We start from the raw sequence: 19296 nt of genomic DNA, 5'->3' as shown, positions 1-19296 counted from the left end.
CTTGGTTGCCATCACGGAAACGTGGTGGGACCAGTCTCATGACTGGAGTGCTGCGATGCCTGGCTATAGGCTCTTCAGAAGGGACAGACAGCACAGAAGGGGTGGCAGTGTGGCTCTCTATATTAGAGAGTCTTTCGATGTTGTAGAACTCGAGGCTAGGAATGACAAGATCGAGTCCCTTTGGGTTGGGATCGGCAGGGACAAGGCTAGTGTCCTGGTCGGGGTCTGCTATAGACTGCTGAACCAGGATGAGGAGACGGATGAGGAGTTCTACAGGCAGCTGACAGAAGTTGCGAAATCTTCAGCGCTTGTACTCGTGGGGGACTTCAACTTCCCTGACATATCCTGGAAGCACAACACAGCCCAGAGAAAGCAGTCTAGGAGGTTTCTGGAGAGCGTGGAAGATAGCTTCCTGACGCAGCTGATTAGTGAGCCTACCAGGGGTGGTGCCCCGCTAGACCTTCTCTTCACAAACAGAGAAGGACTGGTGGAGGATGTGATTGTCGGGAGCTGTCTTGGGCAGAGTGACCACGAAATGGTGGAGTTCACTATTCTTGGCGAGGCCAGGAAGGGAACCAGTAAAACCACTGTACTGGACTTTCGGAGAGCTGACTTTGGGCTGCTCAGGACACTGGTTGGTAGAGTCCCTTGGGAGGCGGTTCTGAAGGGTAGAGGGGTCCAGGAAGGCTGGGCGCTCTTCAAGAGGCAAATCCTAATGGCGCAGGAGCGGTCTGTTCCCATGTGCCCAAAGATGAGCCAGCGGGGAAGAAGACCAGCCTGGCTGAACAGAGAATTGTGGCTTGAGTTTAGGAGAAAAAAGAGGGCTTATAATCTTTGGAAAAGTGGGCTGGCCACTAGGGAGGACTATAAGGATGTAGCGAGGCTGTGCAGGGACAAAATTAGGAAGGCCAAAGCTCATCTGGAGCTCAATCTGGCTACTGCCATTAAAGATAACAAAAAACGCTTTTATAAATACATCAGCACAAAAAGGAGGACAAAGGAGAATCTCCATCCTTTACTGGATGCAGGGGGAAACTTAGTTACAAGAGATGAGGAAAAGGCGGAGGTGCTCAATGCCTTCTTTGCCTCAGTCTTTAGCGGCAATACCAGTTGTTCTCTGGATTCCCAGTACCCTGAGCTGGTGGAAGGGGATGGGGAGCAGGATGTGGCCCTCACCATCCACGAAGAACTGGTTGGTGACCTGCTACGGCACTTGGATGTGCACAAGTCGATGGGGCCGGATGGGATCCACCCAAGGGTACTGAGAGAACTGGCAGAGGAGCTGGCCAAGCCACTATCCATCATTTATCGGCAGTCCTGGCTATCGGGGGAGGTCCCAGCTGACTGGCGGCTAGCGAATGTGATGCCCATCTACAAGAAGGGCCGGAGGGCCGACCCGGGGAACTACAGGCCTGTCAGTTTGACCTCAGTACCAGGGAAGCTCATGGAGCAGATCCTCTTGGGAGTCATCATGCGGCACTTGAAGGGCAAGCAGGCGATCAGGCCCAGTCAGCATGGGTTTATGGAAGGCAAGTCCTGCTTGACGAACCTGATCTCCTTCTATGACAAAGTGTCGCGCTGGGTGGACGAGGGAAAGGCTGTGGATGTGGTTTACCTTGACTTCAGCAAGGCTTTTGACACCGTCTCCCACAGCATTCTCCTCAAGAAACTGGCTGCTCTTGGCTTGGACTGGCGCACGCTTCGTTGGGTTAGAAACTGGCTGGATAGCCGGGCCGAAAGAGTTGTGGTAAATGGAGTCAAGTCCAGTTGGAGGCCACTCACTAGTGGCGTCCCCCAGGGCTCGGTGCTGGGGCCGGTCCTCTTTAACATCTTCATCAATGATCTGGATGAGGGCATTGAGTGCACCCTCAGTAAGTTTGCAGATGACACCAAGTTAGGTGGGTGTGTCGATCTGCTCGAGGGTAGGAAGGCTCTGCAGGAGGATCTTGATAGGCTGCACCGATGGGCTGAGGTCAACTGCATGAAGTTTAACAAGGCCAAGTGCCGGGTCCTGCACCTGGGGCGTAATAACCCCAGGCAGAGCTACAGGCTGGGAGATGAGTGGTTGGAGAGCTGCCAGGCGGAGAAGGACCTGGGAGTGATAGTGGACAGTCGGCTGAAGATGAGCCAGCAGTGTGCTCAGGTGGCCAAGAAGGCCAACGGCATCCTGGCTTGTATCAGAAACAGTGTGACCAGCAGGGCTAGGGAGGTGATCGTCCCCCTGTACTCGGCTCTGGTGAGGCCGCATCTCGAGTACTGTGTTCAGTTTTGGGCCCCTCGCTACAAGAAGGACATCGAGGTGCTTGAGCGGGTCCAAAGAAGGGCGACGAAGCTGGTGAGGGGCCTGGAGAACAAGTCCTACGAGGAGCGGCTGAAGGAGCTGGGCTTATTCAGCCTGGAGAAGGGGAGGCTCAGGGGCGACCTTATCGCTCTCTACAGATACCTTAAAGGAGGCTGTAGAGAGGTGGGGGTTGGCCTGTTCTCCCACGTGCCTGGTGACAGGACGAGGGGGAATGGGCTAAAGTTGCGCCAGGGGAGTTTTAGGTTAGATGTTAGGAAGAGCTTCTTTACTGAAAGGGTTGTGAGGCATTGGAACAGGCTGCCCAGGGAGGTGGTGGAGTCACCATCCCTGGAAGTCTTCAAAAGATGTTTTGATGTAGAGCTTAGGGATATGGTTTAGTGGGGACTGTTAGTGTTAGGTTAGAGGTTGGACTCGATGATCTTGAGGTCTCTTCCAACCTAGAAATTCTGTGATTCTGTGATTCTGTGATTCTAAATATTTCCTCTTTTACTTTAAAGCCATTCCCCTTTCTCCTATCACTACACTCCCTGAGAAACAGTCCCTCCCCAGCTTTTCTGTAGTCCCCCTTTAAGTACTGGGAGTTCTCCCCAGAGCCTCCTCTTCTAAATAACCCCAGCTCTCTCAGCTTGTCTTCATAGGAGAGATGCTCCATCCAGTTCCTCCAGACAGAGCACATGAAGTATACAAAATTTTATGCAGAGAATTATTCCTCCCCAAAGCTTAATCTCCTTTTACAGACATAGGAAAAGGTGATTAAAATTTTGAGTTACCTACTGATATTAATGGCCTAACTGTGATTTTTTAAACAGTGCTCTCTCTCCTTCTTTACATGATACTTACAGTCCCTCTTATGGGCCTTGCCTGACTGCTATCCAGTAAGCCCCCAAATTCACCAAATGTTTTTGAAAAGGGGATAGTATAATGCTAGGTAGCAAGTGGTATGGATGTCAAGAACAAAACATATCAGACTAATCCATTGTGCTCCTCCAACTGAACTTGAAACAATAATATTATCCCTTTCCAAGACAAACCACAAAGTCTAATTTTAATTCTTATTTAATTAATAAGTGTTGTATGTTATATCTGGGGGAAAATTCTTGTAGTCTGTTGGACATTGGTGAGGCCTAGTTCCTTACTTGAAAATCATATTGGCTTTTATCTACCATACTAAGAAAGTGTCTGTGGGAAATAAATTGGCAAGAAAGTTACAAATGCATAAATTGTGAATAAAATTTGAAAACTTATGTTTGTTTAACCTAGAAAATAATAAAAAAAATATGGATTGGGAAGGGTCTTTTATTTGTGTAAATGATTGTTTATAGAATGGGAGGGATCAATCATTCCAAATGTTGGCTGAGGAAGAATTGAATAAAATAATTTCCTATATGTAACTTGCATATTAAAACAAAAACAACGACAACAAACAGAATTATTAATGAGAACTTTGAAGTGTTGGAACTGGAATCCTGGAAATGGAAGCTTTAAAGAAAAGCTGAGATACACATCTGTCTGGGATGATTTAAACGTATTTGTTTTGGCATCTGAGCAGTGACACCAACTTAAAGAGCTCTTAGGCCGCATCTACACTGCTGAGCTAAATAAGGAAGAGACTGATACCTGGCTCCAAGGCCAAGTAGCACTGAATGATGATGTCCACCCTCTTTTGGATTGGCTCTTTCTCTAATAAATCTGTCTAGGAGAGGGCTACTTAATACAATACAAAGAGAGCCTGGGATTAGAAAAAAAAAATAGCATGACATACAGCATTGTGGTGCTCAACTGTCCACCTAGTAAGGCAAGGATCATCTTCTGAGCATGTATGTAGCCCTGAATTACTGTGCATGGTTTTTCTTAACAAGTGGACCATATTATATGCTCAGGGAAGGGATTGGTTATTTACCTAACACAGCTATGTAAAGCACAGAACATATGTCCAGTTACATGATTTTTTTGAAGACTAGAAATGCATTATATTTTTTAATGACTACACATATAATAACATATGGCAAGTCATAATTATCTCCAGGATTTATCTTAGTTAAATAGGTACAGAAACTAACTCTATATCCTTAATTTTGAAATTTGAAGAAAGCTAGTTCTTGTTCAGAGAATAATCAGTCCAAATAATATCTGTCGTCTCTGTAATATTACCTTTTTAAGGAGGTGAATTCCAATAATTTGACTCCTTAGATTACTTCTTACCATTCGTCATGAGCTCCTGACACCAATTCTGTTTCACATTAAAATGTGAAAAAAATAAGTCTTAAAAAATAATTTTCATCTAAATTACTTCCATAACATTCAATATCAGAAGCAGTGGCATAACTCTGAGAATAAGAGCGGGGTCGCAAGTCTTACATTTTATTATCAGATGATCTAAATCTGTGTTTCTCCATTTATATAAGGAGGAAATATCACAGACTCACAGAATTTTAAGAGTTGGAAGGGACCTTAATACATCATCGGGTCCAATCCCCCTACCAAAGCAGGTTCCCTAGAGTGGGTTGCCCAGGTAGACATCTAGATGGGCCTTGAATATCTCCAGAGAAGGAGACTCCACAACCTCTCTGGGCAGCCTATTCCAGTGCTCCATCACCCTCACCATGAAGAAGTTCTTTCGCATATTGGTGCGGAAGTTCCTGTGATCCATTTTTTGGCCATTGTGCCTTGTCATGTCCCCACAAACCACTGAAAAGAGGTTGGCTAAATCTCTCTGTCTCCCACACTTAAGATATTTGTAAACATTAATAAGATCCCCTCTCAGTCTTCTTTTCTCAAGGCTGAACAGACCCAGGTCTCTCAGTCTTTCATCATAGGGAAGATGCTCCAGGCCCTGTATCATCTTTTTGACCCTAATAGATGGTAGCAGATCTTGTAATGGTAGTGAGATCTTTTATTTGGTATACATGAAACACTACAATAATCAAGACCTGTTTGTCTTTCATTTTAAATTGCTTCTCATGTTGAAAATAAAAGACCAAATTCTCTTTTGAAAACATACAGCTCAGTGGAAGACTACATAGAAAATAACTTTCCTCATCTGTGTTTTTCTGTACTCTGGCATTGGGCTTAATTTTCAGTCTATTTCCACTTCAGTGTATTTTGCTTCTCCTCGACAGTCATTGAGTGACAGGAATGTCACATCAGGCCAGTGCAAACTGCAATGTATTGTCAGAACTAAACTACAATTGGAAGAATAGCTAATACGAAGAACCTCAGATAACTGGTAGAAATATATCAACATATATATACAAACAAGTCACTACATAGTAGCTGACAGCAATCTGCTTTCTCAGAGCTGTTTGAGGGGATATTTGAGCTATGTATTGCAAGTCCATTACATACAACTTTCTAGGGAAGTGCACAAAGAAAGCAAAAATGAGGAAGCAGTGTTCTTTCTAAGAACAGGTTTTACTGCTTATTTTGTCTTGTGAACTTTGTCCTGTTTTCCAGTAACTTTAAAAAAAAAAAAAAAAAAAAAAAAGAAAGAAAAAAGTAAGGCACTTCGCAGGTATTGGGTCATTCTATGCCTATTTTTAAATGTAAACCTACAATTCAAATTTTAACTTTATATGCCTTCCCAATCCGTGCAGTTACTGAATATGAAAATGTATGCCCTGCTTACGTGTAAAACTGCCGAGTCCCCATTGAAATAAGTAATCATTCAAATGACACGTGTTTTAACTGAATGAATACCTGTGTGAGCTATTTACATGGGAGGGCAGCCAGCTTCTCCACACAATACTTCAGATGTGTTTCCCTGACCATTGGTTCTATTTCCTTATGGTGTCTTTTCGTTGTAAATGATGCACTGCAATTTGCTGTCACAGAAATGAAAACGTCCCACATAGTGATTATGCCCTTAGTCAGCTAAGCTGTTACATACACTGCTTTGTTGCCTTGCTACCACCCATGTGTTAGAGAAGTGCTCTGGCTAGGCTTGCTGGGCAGAATTCACTACACAGGTCTGGGGTTTCTACTTGAATTATTTTGGTGGCTCTGCTCATTTCATCATGTGTAGAATCATAAAGTGAGTGAGGTCCACAACATCCCTCCTCATTCCTTCTCTGGTACTTACTAACCAAGCATAGCGAATTTAATTTCATACCACCTGTGGCAATAGTCCCTTTGGTGGTCTATGGAGTGAAAAATGGCGTAGCCACACAGGTAAAGAACGGAACTGGAATAAACTCATTATCATGGTTCAAGTATGATTTAAAAATAATAATAATAAAAAGAAATAATAATAATAAGAAGCATAGTAAATTAAAGTATTAAAGTAAAAGTATAGTAGTATAGTAGTAAAGTAAAGTAGTAAAGTAAAGTATAGTAAAGTAAAGAGTTTATGCCTGATTAGTATTATTTATTTATGTGCAGCCAACAAAAAGGTGGAACAACACTATATTGTGTACTCTGGTTAGTCTGACAGAAATGTGATTATGTATTTATGCCTAATCTAGATTAAATTTGTACTGGCAGGAAGTCTGCTAATTCTCAAATCTGATATTAATGAGTGTAGAAGTAAGGTTGCAGAGTTCACGACTACCTGCCTTCTTCTTTACTGGTTATTCCCTGAAATGTAGAGTTTAGCCTGATTAGATTACTGGTGATAGGAGCATGTTACTTTGGACGAATCAGTTCATTAACTGTTATGGGTAATGTCATGCATGCATTCCAGTGACATAATTAAACTAAGTATTAAGGAGAACAACATGTTAGCTTACTTGTTAAACAATAACTGTTTTTACTTTCAAGCTTACTACCAGTTTTGGTTGTTACTGTTTTTTTTTTATTATTATTATTATTATTTTATTTTATTTATTGAAGTCATTAACAGGTGTGCTGTGATGGTGTATTTTGTTTCATAGACAAAATGTCAATTATTGATAGCAAATGAAAATACACTCAGGACATCAGAATTACTGAACATGGTATTCCAATGAGAATGGTAGTATCCTAAAAATGGGAACACATTTATCTGTCTTTGCTACTCTGCTAGAACTGCTTTGCTTTTGTTAGTGTTTTATTCATTTTGGTAAGGAAGTTGTTGACATTGTGCCATGGTGAAGTCGGCAAAGATTTCAAGTAGTCTATTGTTCAAAATTTAAGTATCTTCTTAAAACCTGAGGAATTAAATTCAACTACAACAGTGGAAACAGTATTTTTAATACAAACTATTTGAGTAGCTTGCAGGAATCTACTTAGTATTGATTACCCTATGTCTGAGTTTTGGATGTGTAAAATAAATAAATAAATAAAAATGCCCAAATGTATTTTGAAATGTAGTATACAAGATCATAAGAATCATTTTAAATAACGAATAACTGTTTATTTGAGACATGTACACTTGAAAGAAAAATACATGCATGTTGCCCTCTATGAAAGAAATGGTAAATTGCAAAGAGCTGCCTCTTAGAAATAGCCACAAACAGGCTGAGAATTTCTGGCTAAAAGTTAAGGACCAGACTGACAAAGGACACCTTGTGGTGGGGGTCTACTACAGGATGTTTGATCAAGGGGAACTTATTGCTCCCCTTGCTAGGAAGACCTCTTCTTGCTTCAGCTACATTAAGCATTGTGTTTGCAGGCTTTTATCCTGATGGGGGATTTCAACCACTCGAATGTGTCTGGGAAAGCTACACGGCAGGTGTAAGCAATCCAGGAGATTCCTGGAGTACATTGAGGATGCCTTCCTGGTCCAGGTATTTGACAAACCAACCAGAGGGGAAGCATTAGAGGACCTAGTGCTCACCGATGTGGATGAACACATTAAACAGGTTATGATTGGAAGCAATCTGTGCTAGAGCAAACAGATCCTGTTTCCATTCATGATCTTGGGGAATATGGACCTGGCAAAGAGCAAAGTCAGGACCCTGAAATATAGAAGAGCAAAATTCCAGCTGTTTAAAGACCTAGTGGATGAGAACCCTGGGAGACTGTCCTTAGGGTCAGAGGAACTGATCAGAGCTGAGAATTCTTTAAGGACACTTTTCTTAGAGTGCAAGGACTCTTCACCCCCATATGTAAGAAATCAAGCAGGGAAGGCAGGAAACCAGCATGGCTGAGCAAGGACCATCTGGTCAAACAGAGGAATAAGAAGGAAATGCATGGACAGTGAAAAAGAAATGCATGGACAGAAAAGAAAGGCCAAGGAGAGTGTACCATCTCTGATAAAAAAGAAGGGAGAACTGGTGACAGCAGACATAGAAAAGGCTGAAGTTAAGGCACATGCAAGACAAGGAGGTGATCTGGGATAGCCAGCAAGGTTTCACCAAGGGAAAATCCTGACTGACCAATCTGTTGGCCTTCTATGATGGATTGACTGCATCAGTTGACAAGCAAAGACCAGCCAATGACATCGACCTGGACTTCTGTAAGGCCTTTGACATGGTGCCACATAACTTCCTTATCTCTAAACTAGAGAGATATGGATTTAGAGGGTAGATTATTTGGTGGATAAGGAATTGGCTGTATGGCCACAGCCAGAGAGTTGCAGTCAACAACTCTATATTTGGATAGAGGCCAGTGATGAGTGCAGTCCCTCAGGGGTCCATTTTGGGACCAGCACTGTTTAACATCTTTGTTGGTGACATGGACAGTGGGATTAAGTGCACTTTCAGCAAGTTTGCAGAAGACAACAAGCTGAGTGGTGCAGTTGATACAACAGAAGAAAAGGAAGCCACCTAAAGGGACCTAGACAAGCTTGAGAAATAGGCCCATGTTAAAGCTAATGAGTTTTAATAACAGAAGTGTAACCTGTTGCACCTGGGTCAGGGCAATCCCAGACATGAGTACAGACTGGGAGAAGATGTTTTTCTTAAAATAAAGCATTTTTCCTTGTTTCTAAATTTGTTGCTTTTCATATCCATGCAAAAAAGGTGCTTGCCCTTGCCACTGCAATGTTGTATCTGAGTCCTGTTTAAACATCCAGATAAGATTGCCATATATATCTCAATAAAATTGGGGCACTTCTAATTGTGCTTAATGACTTTGTCCCAAGAAAATTGAACTATTCCATTTTCCAGAATGGAAATACCCCATGGAGGGAAAGGGAAGAAAACATCTTCTATTGCTCTCCACCTCACCATGTGAGACCACACCTCAAATACTGTGTTCAGTTTTGGGTCCCTTCCTACAAGAAATACGTCAAGGTGCTGGAGGTGCTGAAGTTGGTCTCTTCTCCCAAGTAACAAGTGACAGGACAAGAGGAAATGACCTCCAGTTGTTCTAGGGGAGGTTTGGTTGGATATTAGGAAAAATTTCTTCACTGAAAGGGTTGTGAAACATTGGAACAGGCTGCCTGGGGAAGTAGTTGGGTCACGATCCCTGAAGGTATTCAAAAGATTTGTAGATTTGATGCTTAGGGACCTGGTTTAGTGGTAGATTTGGCAGTGCTACGTTAACAGTTGGATTTGGTGATCTTAGAAGTGTTTCCAACCTAAATGATTTTATGATTCTATCATTCTATCATTCTCTTCTTGCACTGAGCTCAACTATTGACCCAGCTCCTAGCTGGTGTCATCCAACAAGCATCTTCATCATTGGAGAGTATGCTAAACCTCTTAATAGACTCATATTCCTCTGGGGCTGTTTCAAGGTCAGTAACATTCAGTGTAAACTAAAAACACCTGTCAGGATTCTTGAGTTTTGGGGTGAAGTGTTTGTAGGCATGCAAGTGATTATTCTTTTTGATCAAGGTTGAAATTCTCCAGCTGTGACCTAGAGAACTGCCCTCCTGCCTCTCCACTTGCCATGGCCAGAATGGACATAAGTGCAAGTTCTGAGCTCTTTCTGTGTTAATGGGTAAAATTATTGAACACCAAGCAAGAGCAATAAAGAAATTACAAAAACAAGGTAAGAGACATATGGCAAACATTAGGGTGGTAACTGTACAGAAAAACACTTAGTGTGTTGTTTATGTTGCTCTTGTCATGAGAAGACTGCTCAGAATTACAAGGCTGACCTAGTTTAAGGTTTGACATTTTATTAAATGCTCCACGGCAGGTACTTTTTTAAGCAAGATATTTTTATTTTGCCAAGGTCTGTCTACAACATAATGGCTGCCAGTACTAATATTTCTTTTAAACAGATATTTGAAGGACAGATCATATATAGTGTTAGAACAGAAAATATCAAGGAAAATGTTTGTATGGTTAAGGGAGAGGAATTGCATATGCACACTACAGAACTAATGCACGTTCTTAATGCTGCAATATTTGAAATTTAATTTATAAATTTTAATTAATATATAGTTTTTATATACCATCAGCTTTCAACTTCATTTGGAGCAATTTAAATTAGATAGCTAAAAGAAATTGAAGAGCTCTTCCTTATGAATGTCTTTAGAAAGCACTGATTTCCATCTAATTCCATTAAAATCAACATCCATAAAGCCCGGTGTTTGAATTTCAACATTCATACCATTTGGGTTTAAACTTACAGTAATAATTATTTGCAATGAAATTATTTGTGTATTAAAACTGCATTAGAAAACACAGATGAATTTTCTATTATCTGTATTGTCCTCCTTAGGATCTGGCTTGTTTTTATAATGAAAAACTGTGTGTATAGCAAACTAATTGTATTTATTTGTTTAATTTTATGTCTTTTGGGATAATAGGATCCACAGGAGTAGCTGGGGGAAAACACAGGTTGGGCAATATTAACCCAGGCTTTTTTCTGTACTTTTTCATTTACATGTATTTGTTTACAGTTTTTGATTGGAGAGGAAGCTGAAATAGCATGTAAGGCTAAATGAGATAAATCTGAGCTTTAATTTAGAATTCCTTAACTGTTGGATCTGATCCAGCTTTCTCTGAAATCACTGGAAAAGTTCACATTTATTTCTGTGAGAGCTGGATCAGATCTCTTCAGACCCTTCAGTTAAATCCTCTGAGACAAGTTGTTTATTCTGCTGGATTTTGCTAGTCCCATGGAACTAACAAGTTGAACAGCTGTGCCTAAAGGGTAAAGTTTACCCTACAGTATTTTCTTTACATGGTTTTGTTAGGTTTATAATACCCATTGCTCTTGTATAAAGGAAAGGAGGGAAAAGCATAAAAGGGAGAGGTTGTAGTTCATTTTTATTCCGAATTAAACAAGATTTCAGATACAAGCCCTTATTTCAACCTTGAGAACTCAAATACTGTCATCTTACTCTGTACTTTTGAAAATTACTTCAGCAGGGGTTCATTTGTTTCACACTTCTGACCTTATTTTAAGTGTAAATATTTTGCTCATAATTTTGATGACTTAGTTACTAAATGTGCCTCTGCAATATGTTCCCAGTCTGTAATTGTTCCACTTCATACCCAAGCATAGCTGAGATACACCCTGGTAAGCAGAACATGCTTTAATGTCTGAGGAACCATGTCACACTGCCCATATGTTTCTTCCTACTAAGGAGGTTGCCCCACTTTATAGGAAATTTAAAAGGCCCATTAGAAACTGAATTTGAGGAGCTTTAATAAAGAGATGCTGGGCTACATGAAGAAAAATGGCATTGTATGAAATAAAATATATGTTACACCAAGGTGTATATGCTTTGTACTGTCCAGAGTATTATTGCTATTTTAACCCCATTTTAGACCTTACTTTTATTTGCAATAGTTTGCCAAATCCTTTTATCTCTGCAGTCCCTCCAGAACTGCTGGTTGCTAAGCACAAATCTCCCATGTTAAGCTGTTGTTCTTAGCTGTCACAGCTATAACCAATAAAAAAGTAAGAGTGAAAACTAATTTTGAGTTTTCATATTCTATTTTTCAACATGATCTGTAGTGGCCATATAGGAAAACACATAAACTGAAGCCAGTGTAGAAAGCTGCACTGATTAAATGATGCGAGATCTGGTTCTGTCACCGTAGATTATTTCAGACTGGAACAGCAAAAACCATTTTAGAGCTCTGTAGACCTTCCCCATTATCTCTGTAATTCCTGCTGATGTTAATCAAAAATATTCTTCTATTTGCAAGGTACTTAATACCATTTTGATTACCATTCATTTTATTTAGTCCTTGCCATCTGTTTTATTTTATGGTTCTCTCATGGGCATTTGAGATAATGTCTCAAATGTTATTTGTACACTGTCCATTTAGATATAAATGCATAATAATACATTATGTAATGTATAATAGATGAATATGCATTTAAATTCTGAGTAGATGTTAGAAACTAATGTTTTTTGGGAGTAGGACAAGACAGAAAAGCCAAGAAAAAAATAGCCAGATCTCAACCCTATGTACAGTTTAGAAACCTGAATATGTCTACCTCAAAACTTAATTCCTGACAGACATCAAGTGTCAAGAAGATACTGTTTGTCTAGCTATAAAGAAAGTCATGAAGTTAAAAGTAGAAACTTTATGAGTAAGATGGAATTTTAGAAAGAAAAACATATATGTATAAATTTTGCTTTTAACAGTGCAGGGATCGATGATCAAGCAAACTAATACATCTGCTAATTCTAAGCAGCTATATTCACTTATATGTTTAATGTTATGCTATCACAGTGCTGGCTTTGAGTGGAATTCTCTACCCATCTAGGTCAAATTGCTGCAGAAGTCACCCAACACTTCTTTCTGTTACAGCTTTACAAATAGTTGGTTTAAAAGAGAAACAATGTAGAGACGAATGAAGCACACTTTAAGGAAAGATAAAGAGATTGGAGATGCAGAAAATTTGAGCACTTGTCACTGAAAATATGTCTGGAACATTTATTTGAAACTTTTTTACAAAAGCCTCATCTGTAGAAGAAGGAGGTAATGCAGAAACACTTTGGCAGTAGAAGTGGTGAACTTTAAATACTTAGATGTTCCTAAAGTAGAAGTAATGCTGATAGAAACCTCTGTTGTTCAATATATTCTCAATGTCAAGGCTCATATCTTTAAATAAGTTAAGATGAAAGATCACAGATGGAGTCAGTTAAATAAGCATCTGTAGCTCTGGGACATTTAGTCCTCAAAAAAGTTCTGGTGCTTTCTAATGAGCGTCCTCCCTACCAGACTAGTATTTATGAAATACAAAATAATACTAGTGTTTTAATGAGCTCAGTAAAATGGTCAACAAATTCAACGGTATATGAAAAAAGTGTCAAAATCACAATTTTATGAAATGCCTAGGAAAAATACTACTTAAAAAAAAAAAAAACTATTCTGAATAGCCAGCTCTATCAAAGGCAAAAGAATATATATATATATGCTTTGACTGACATAAAATTACAGAATGTCACTCAGAACCAGCTAAACGCAAACAGCAAAATAAGCAGTCATTCTGTCACACAGGTTTAAATGAGGCATTACTGTGTTCTACCTGTTGTAGAAATGTGCTTGGAAGAACAATGGGGTCCATGTTCCTCTCTATTGTTAGATATGTTTCTTTTTTCAAAATTTTGCTTTCTATTTATGTGCTGGCTCCTCTGGTTCAGACCCAGCCAGCAGTGGGCTCACTCCCCCTCCCACATACATATGACTAAAAACTGTGTGAAATTTCCTTCTGGAAAATGTAATCATCAAGACCCAAAGCCTTGCCATCATGGGAAAATGCAAAGCTGAGTAAATTTGTAGCTCATAATACAAATATTTCAATTATTAAAATATCCATTGTTTGGTTCCAGTTACAAAAGCTGGTGCGATATCTGGAAGCATGAGTTCTATTCCCATTGAACCAGGCCTCCCTACCTGGATCCTGGGGCAAAGTTCATAAACCACTCTTCATAACAGATTTTGTTCCTGTAAAATGAGTTCTGCCAACAATGCACATGCAGCCTCTTCCTTGCAGATACCAACCTTTGTCTTGACAAATCTCTTCACCTCCCACCTATTTCTCATAATTCCTGAACAAATCCTGTAGGTGAACTGGCTCCTGCTCCCACCTCAGCCTAAGCCAAATAACCTTTCCCTCCCAATTCCATGTAGTAACATGTTTAGCTTCCCTCTTTAGTAATTTGATATTGTCTGAAGAATGAGGAAAGAGAGAACATTGCTTTTGACAGTGGCTTACTAGGTAATTGAAAATAAGAGAAGTTTGGCATGCTTGCTAATGGTTGTGACTTCAAAGTATCCCATACTCCCTAGAACACATTAGAGGGTGTCTTTTTTTGTGAAGTGCTCGTGATGTGCATGACCCTCATCCTGATGTGCATGACTCTCACAGTACTAAGATGTGTGTGTGTTGTCTGGACCTCAAAGACTCCAGGGAGTAATTTTCCACTGCATATCACTTAAATGTATCCTGGCTTTTGGGAAGGAAGGAATTCTCTATTGTTCTCATTCTTCCACTTCCCTAATCGAGAAAAATTAAAGGTATCAGAGCTAGGCAGCAAAAGTAGATTGTGAGACTATAATCAGGAGGAGGATGTGCTGCCATCAGAATAGAATAGGGAATATATTCCTGTCTAATGCTGAACCTTGGAAAATGAACTGCAGCAAACAGTTTGCAAATATGCTGGATACCAAATTCTGCAAAGTTAGTGTTAGAGTGTCAGCTTTAGTGCATTGGCCACCTTCCAGTCTGAGTAATTACATGCTGTGTACTCAAAAAACCCTACAGTTTCACTTTCACATGGTATTCCTCTCCTACTATGCTGAAAAGTAGTGTAGAGCTCCTGTGAGTTCATTAATAATAGAGCACTTCAAGAGTAGGTAATCCTCCATTCTGTCATACTGTTTGCAAATTGTCTTAGAGCAATGTAGGTGTATAAAAATTGAACAGCTACGCACAGTTAGACCCTGGCATTAATGAACTATTTCAGTGCCAATGATATTAAACAAGATTACTTTGGATCCTTATACTTTTTAGAAGGTCATTGATTTTACTTGTTATACTCTGAATTCTCATTGTACTTTTGCTTAGAGGGAAAATGTTAATATTTTTTTTTTTTCACATCTGTGGGATTCTGGAAATCTAGGATTTTTGAACTTCTTCTGTCATGTAGTCTGAGAATTAAAGAACAAGAGGTTCCATTTGAGACTAAAACACCTATATGTTGATATTTACAAGGTCCAGTAGGTATTTACATTTTCATTAAAGACAACACATTCAATATAAGACTTCATGGCTCAGTCAACCAGCTACCAGGTGCCTATATCTGTGTGTTTTCTGGATCACTTTATTTACTCCACTGGTTATGTTGGTTTGGGCTGTTAATAGCATAGACATGACTGGCTGTACATGCAATGTTGAAGTTCTAGAGACTACAGTGGGAGCTCAGATACCCCACACATTAGGTTCATGTGAAGACACTTCAATCTCAAGCTGAATGCCAACCAAGTAACAAGTTGAATACTTTTTTTCTCTCTCTCTCTTTTTTTTTTTTTTTTTTATTCCCCCTCCACATTAAAGATTAATTTAAATTTTAGGTGAAAATAAAGCTATAGTTTGCAACAAGGACAGTACAGTTGCTCTTGGTACTTGGCACAACGACCTCACTGACAGAGCCCTGTCTGAAAGCAACTCCTGTTATTTATTGCTCTTAATTACCTTCCCACTTTCTTTACTGCTGGCCTTTACTCAGACCTCCTGTAAACATATGGGCATACCACTGGACTTGTGGATATTGGATTAGAACAACCCTATGACCTCCTCTGATTCCATCACAGTAAGTCATCTACAAAGCTATAAAGCAAGTGATGTGTACAAGACTGCAAATTAAAGTGGCCACTGACAAACCCTTGCATCTCTTCTCTCTTCATATAGCATTCAGTTAAATTCTGCCACCTCTGTCAGCACCTCTGCACTGTTTTGGTTTGATATGCATGAAGAAGAACTGAAAAACGAGAGTAGAAATTCTACAAGTACAAAGTAAATTGAAGAATAGTAGAAAGTAGAAAGGAAATAGAGAAATTATGGTGATGGTAATGTTTATTCTTAATACTACAAATACAAAATAGGAACAGAGACAGCAAAGGCAGAGTATGGGAGGAAGAGGACATAAGTAAGAAGCAAGCCATGATGATCTAGAACAAGATGCAAGGAGATCACCTGTCTGCTACGGTCACCCTCGCTGAGTGCACTCAGTTTGCCTGTGACATTTTCAGCCTCGCAGGTCAGCAAGAGCATGCCCTGCACCGTTACATGCAGTGAATCTTGTAACTCCCCCTTCAGTCTCTGATAGTGGAAATCATGGCACCTCCTTCCATAGTCTTGAATTTCAGTTGGTGCCAAATCCCGTATTTTTCTGGATGTAAGGGTGGACCCTTTATTTTTCCTTACCACTGGTGATTTCAACAAATACAGATAACTCCCTTCTTACTGGCTGAAAGCTTAACATGAAATCCATCGCATTTCTTACAGGAAAGAACTGCAAGGAACTGCTATGCCTTTAGCCTCTGTCATCAGTACATTACTGGCTTCAGCTCTGGTCTCTCTGGAACATAACAGAGAAGGGCAATGAAGACAAAGATGCACATAAATCATGGCAACTGCGAAACCATCATTAACGTCCTGGACAATGCTCTGAATGTGCAGGGTGCCGCAAGGGATGATGTTACAGGAAGGAAGCTTCTGCACTCCTTCACTGATCCAAAGCTCTCTGTAACACAGTCCCATTTTAATTTTCTGTGACACTTTGAATACTTTTGGCTATACAAAATGCTCACCAATATCATTGCCTCTTTTTCAATATACAAAGACTACTATCTGGTTTGATTTGTTAGAATAATTTTGTCTCTGAGAAAAGTTATATATATACATTTATACATGTTTTTAACTTATAAAATGAAGCTAGGGCTAAATAAACATATTTATATGGTTGCAATACACCTTTTCTGTTAAAAATTTGTTGTATGTGAGTTTACTTATGTGTTTATGCAAATGCAGACATGATAAAAACTCAAGATTATAGAACCAATTTATTGTATTGATTATCATCTGCTGCCTTAGTCAAGGGAAGTCTAGGATGTGTTAAAATTTTATGTTTATCAGACTCGAGCCATAAATAAAAGTTAGTATCACTTAAAGTCAATTAAGACAACACAGTTTATCTTACTCAGAGATAAACTCAGAGTTTTGACTTCCTAAGAGAATAGTCAACTCCTACAGGCTCCCAAATGGAGTAATCAAAAATCAAAATTGCTAATTCAGTAACTGGCCTTGAAGGAGAAGGTGTGTGATCCCCTGGAGGGTGATCAGTATCTGGAGTGATTAGAGCTTCAGCTGTTCTCTTTTATCCTAGAAATTGTAAGTAAAGGAGAAAGGCACAAATTCAACTTCTGGATATTCATCAGTACAACTAGATTCTTTCAAAACTCTTGCCTGTTTTTGCATGTCAAGTTGGACTCAGATATAGTCTAAGATAGGCCACCATATAGGTGAACAATTCAGATCAATTTTATGTAGAGCAAAGCCAATTGTTTAGCAGAGATTCCCAGATGCTGTCTATTGTTTGTAGAAACTGCGCCTAACATTTTCCTTTTATGACCAAAACCACACACAGCTGAATCAGGAGTATTACAGGTTACCAGGGTTATTGTACACCTTCTCTTGAACTATGTCAGAAAGCAGGATGTTTGAACAGCATTTTACTCCTATACCTTTACTACTTTATGATTTGGTTTTGCAAATGGAGGATGTAAGGAGATAAAGCTATCACTTGGCTTTGTACCATAGGTAGGTCAGTACATGTAAAAACTTGTGTGGCTTTCTGTAAGAAACATAATCTCTGTACCATTAAAAGTAACCACTAAAAGCATGAAGAAATTCAGTTGTTTGTGTTTTCCCTCATTAGTGTGTTAATAAATGTAATTTACAGACCAGAATTCAGTGCTGTCCTCTCCCAATGACCTGGTTGATGACAAATGCCTCATGAAGTTATATATCACAAAGAGAAATTTATTTTAATATCTGAAAAAGAAAAAAATGCTGTCTATTAATATATTCCAGCTAATCCTCCTGCCTTCAGTTCAGCAAAACCCCTATGCAGAAGACTATTTAAAGTTACATTCTGCCCCTAGACAGTTTCTGTAACTGCCCTTGCTTCATGGACCTTATGAGTGAGCACCATGGCTGGAACATGTTTAGCATGCACGTGCAGGGTACATTTGCCATGTTATCTTCAAATTTAACTTCAGCAAAAATGGAATTTGTAAACACTTACTCCACTACTTTAGGTTTGAGTAGCAAGCTAACCTTCCTGACCTGAAAAAGTCTGAAATCACTGTAACAGCCACATTTCCATCACAGTCCACAAAGGAACAGACACCTCTAAATGTCAGAAAAAAATGTTTTTTCACCTCATAAGACCACCTTGTGTTCATACCGTGAGTGACCTGTCACACATCTCAGAATAAAATGTGTTTCTGTTGAAAATATACACACTGGTACTTATAAAGGAAAATGACTGCAGCTTCTTTAATGGAAACAGGGTGAAATCATAGCCTAAGGAATAAACTACAAGCACAAGCCTTTGCAGATTGCAATTTTAAAGGAAAAAGAGGAAAAAGAAAAAGAAAGAAAGAAAGAAAGAAAGAAAGAAAGAAAGAAAGAAAGAAAGAAAGAAAGAAAGAAAGAAAGAAAGAAAGAAAGAGAAAAAAAAAAAAAAAAAAAAAAAAAAAAAAAAAAAAAAAAAAAGAAAACATGAACCAAGAGCTTTAGTTTAAAAATAAAAAATAAAAAAAAGATACAGCTTTCTAATATTTTACAAAATTTAGTGCACATTTTTAGTCAGTAGCCAATTAGCAGAATTTTCCAGCAGCTGAGGCAATGCATATATATAAATAATGTGAGTTATTCTTTGTTCATCTGAGGAGCACATTTACCACAGAATGCTTCCTCTATTTAATCATTACTGTGACAAAGTTTATATTGCTCAGGCTCAAATTTACACCCATCCAGAAGTCGCATAAGGATAGGTGATACAGAAACCTGCTTGGCACCATGCCACCATGCACATAAGTCTGTGCATGCTATATAGATCAGGGACTGGGAACTAATAGAGTGTAGATTTAGATTAAATATTAGGAAGAAATTCTTCACTATAAGTAACTTGCTCTAGTGGAAGGGTC

Source organism: Oxyura jamaicensis, chromosome 2 (genome assembly GCF_011077185.1).
Source record: "Oxyura jamaicensis isolate SHBP4307 breed ruddy duck chromosome 2, BPBGC_Ojam_1.0, whole genome shotgun sequence".
Lineage (NCBI taxonomy): Eukaryota > Metazoa > Chordata > Aves > Anseriformes > Anatidae > Oxyura > Oxyura jamaicensis.
This window is presented reverse-complemented; position numbering follows the sequence as displayed.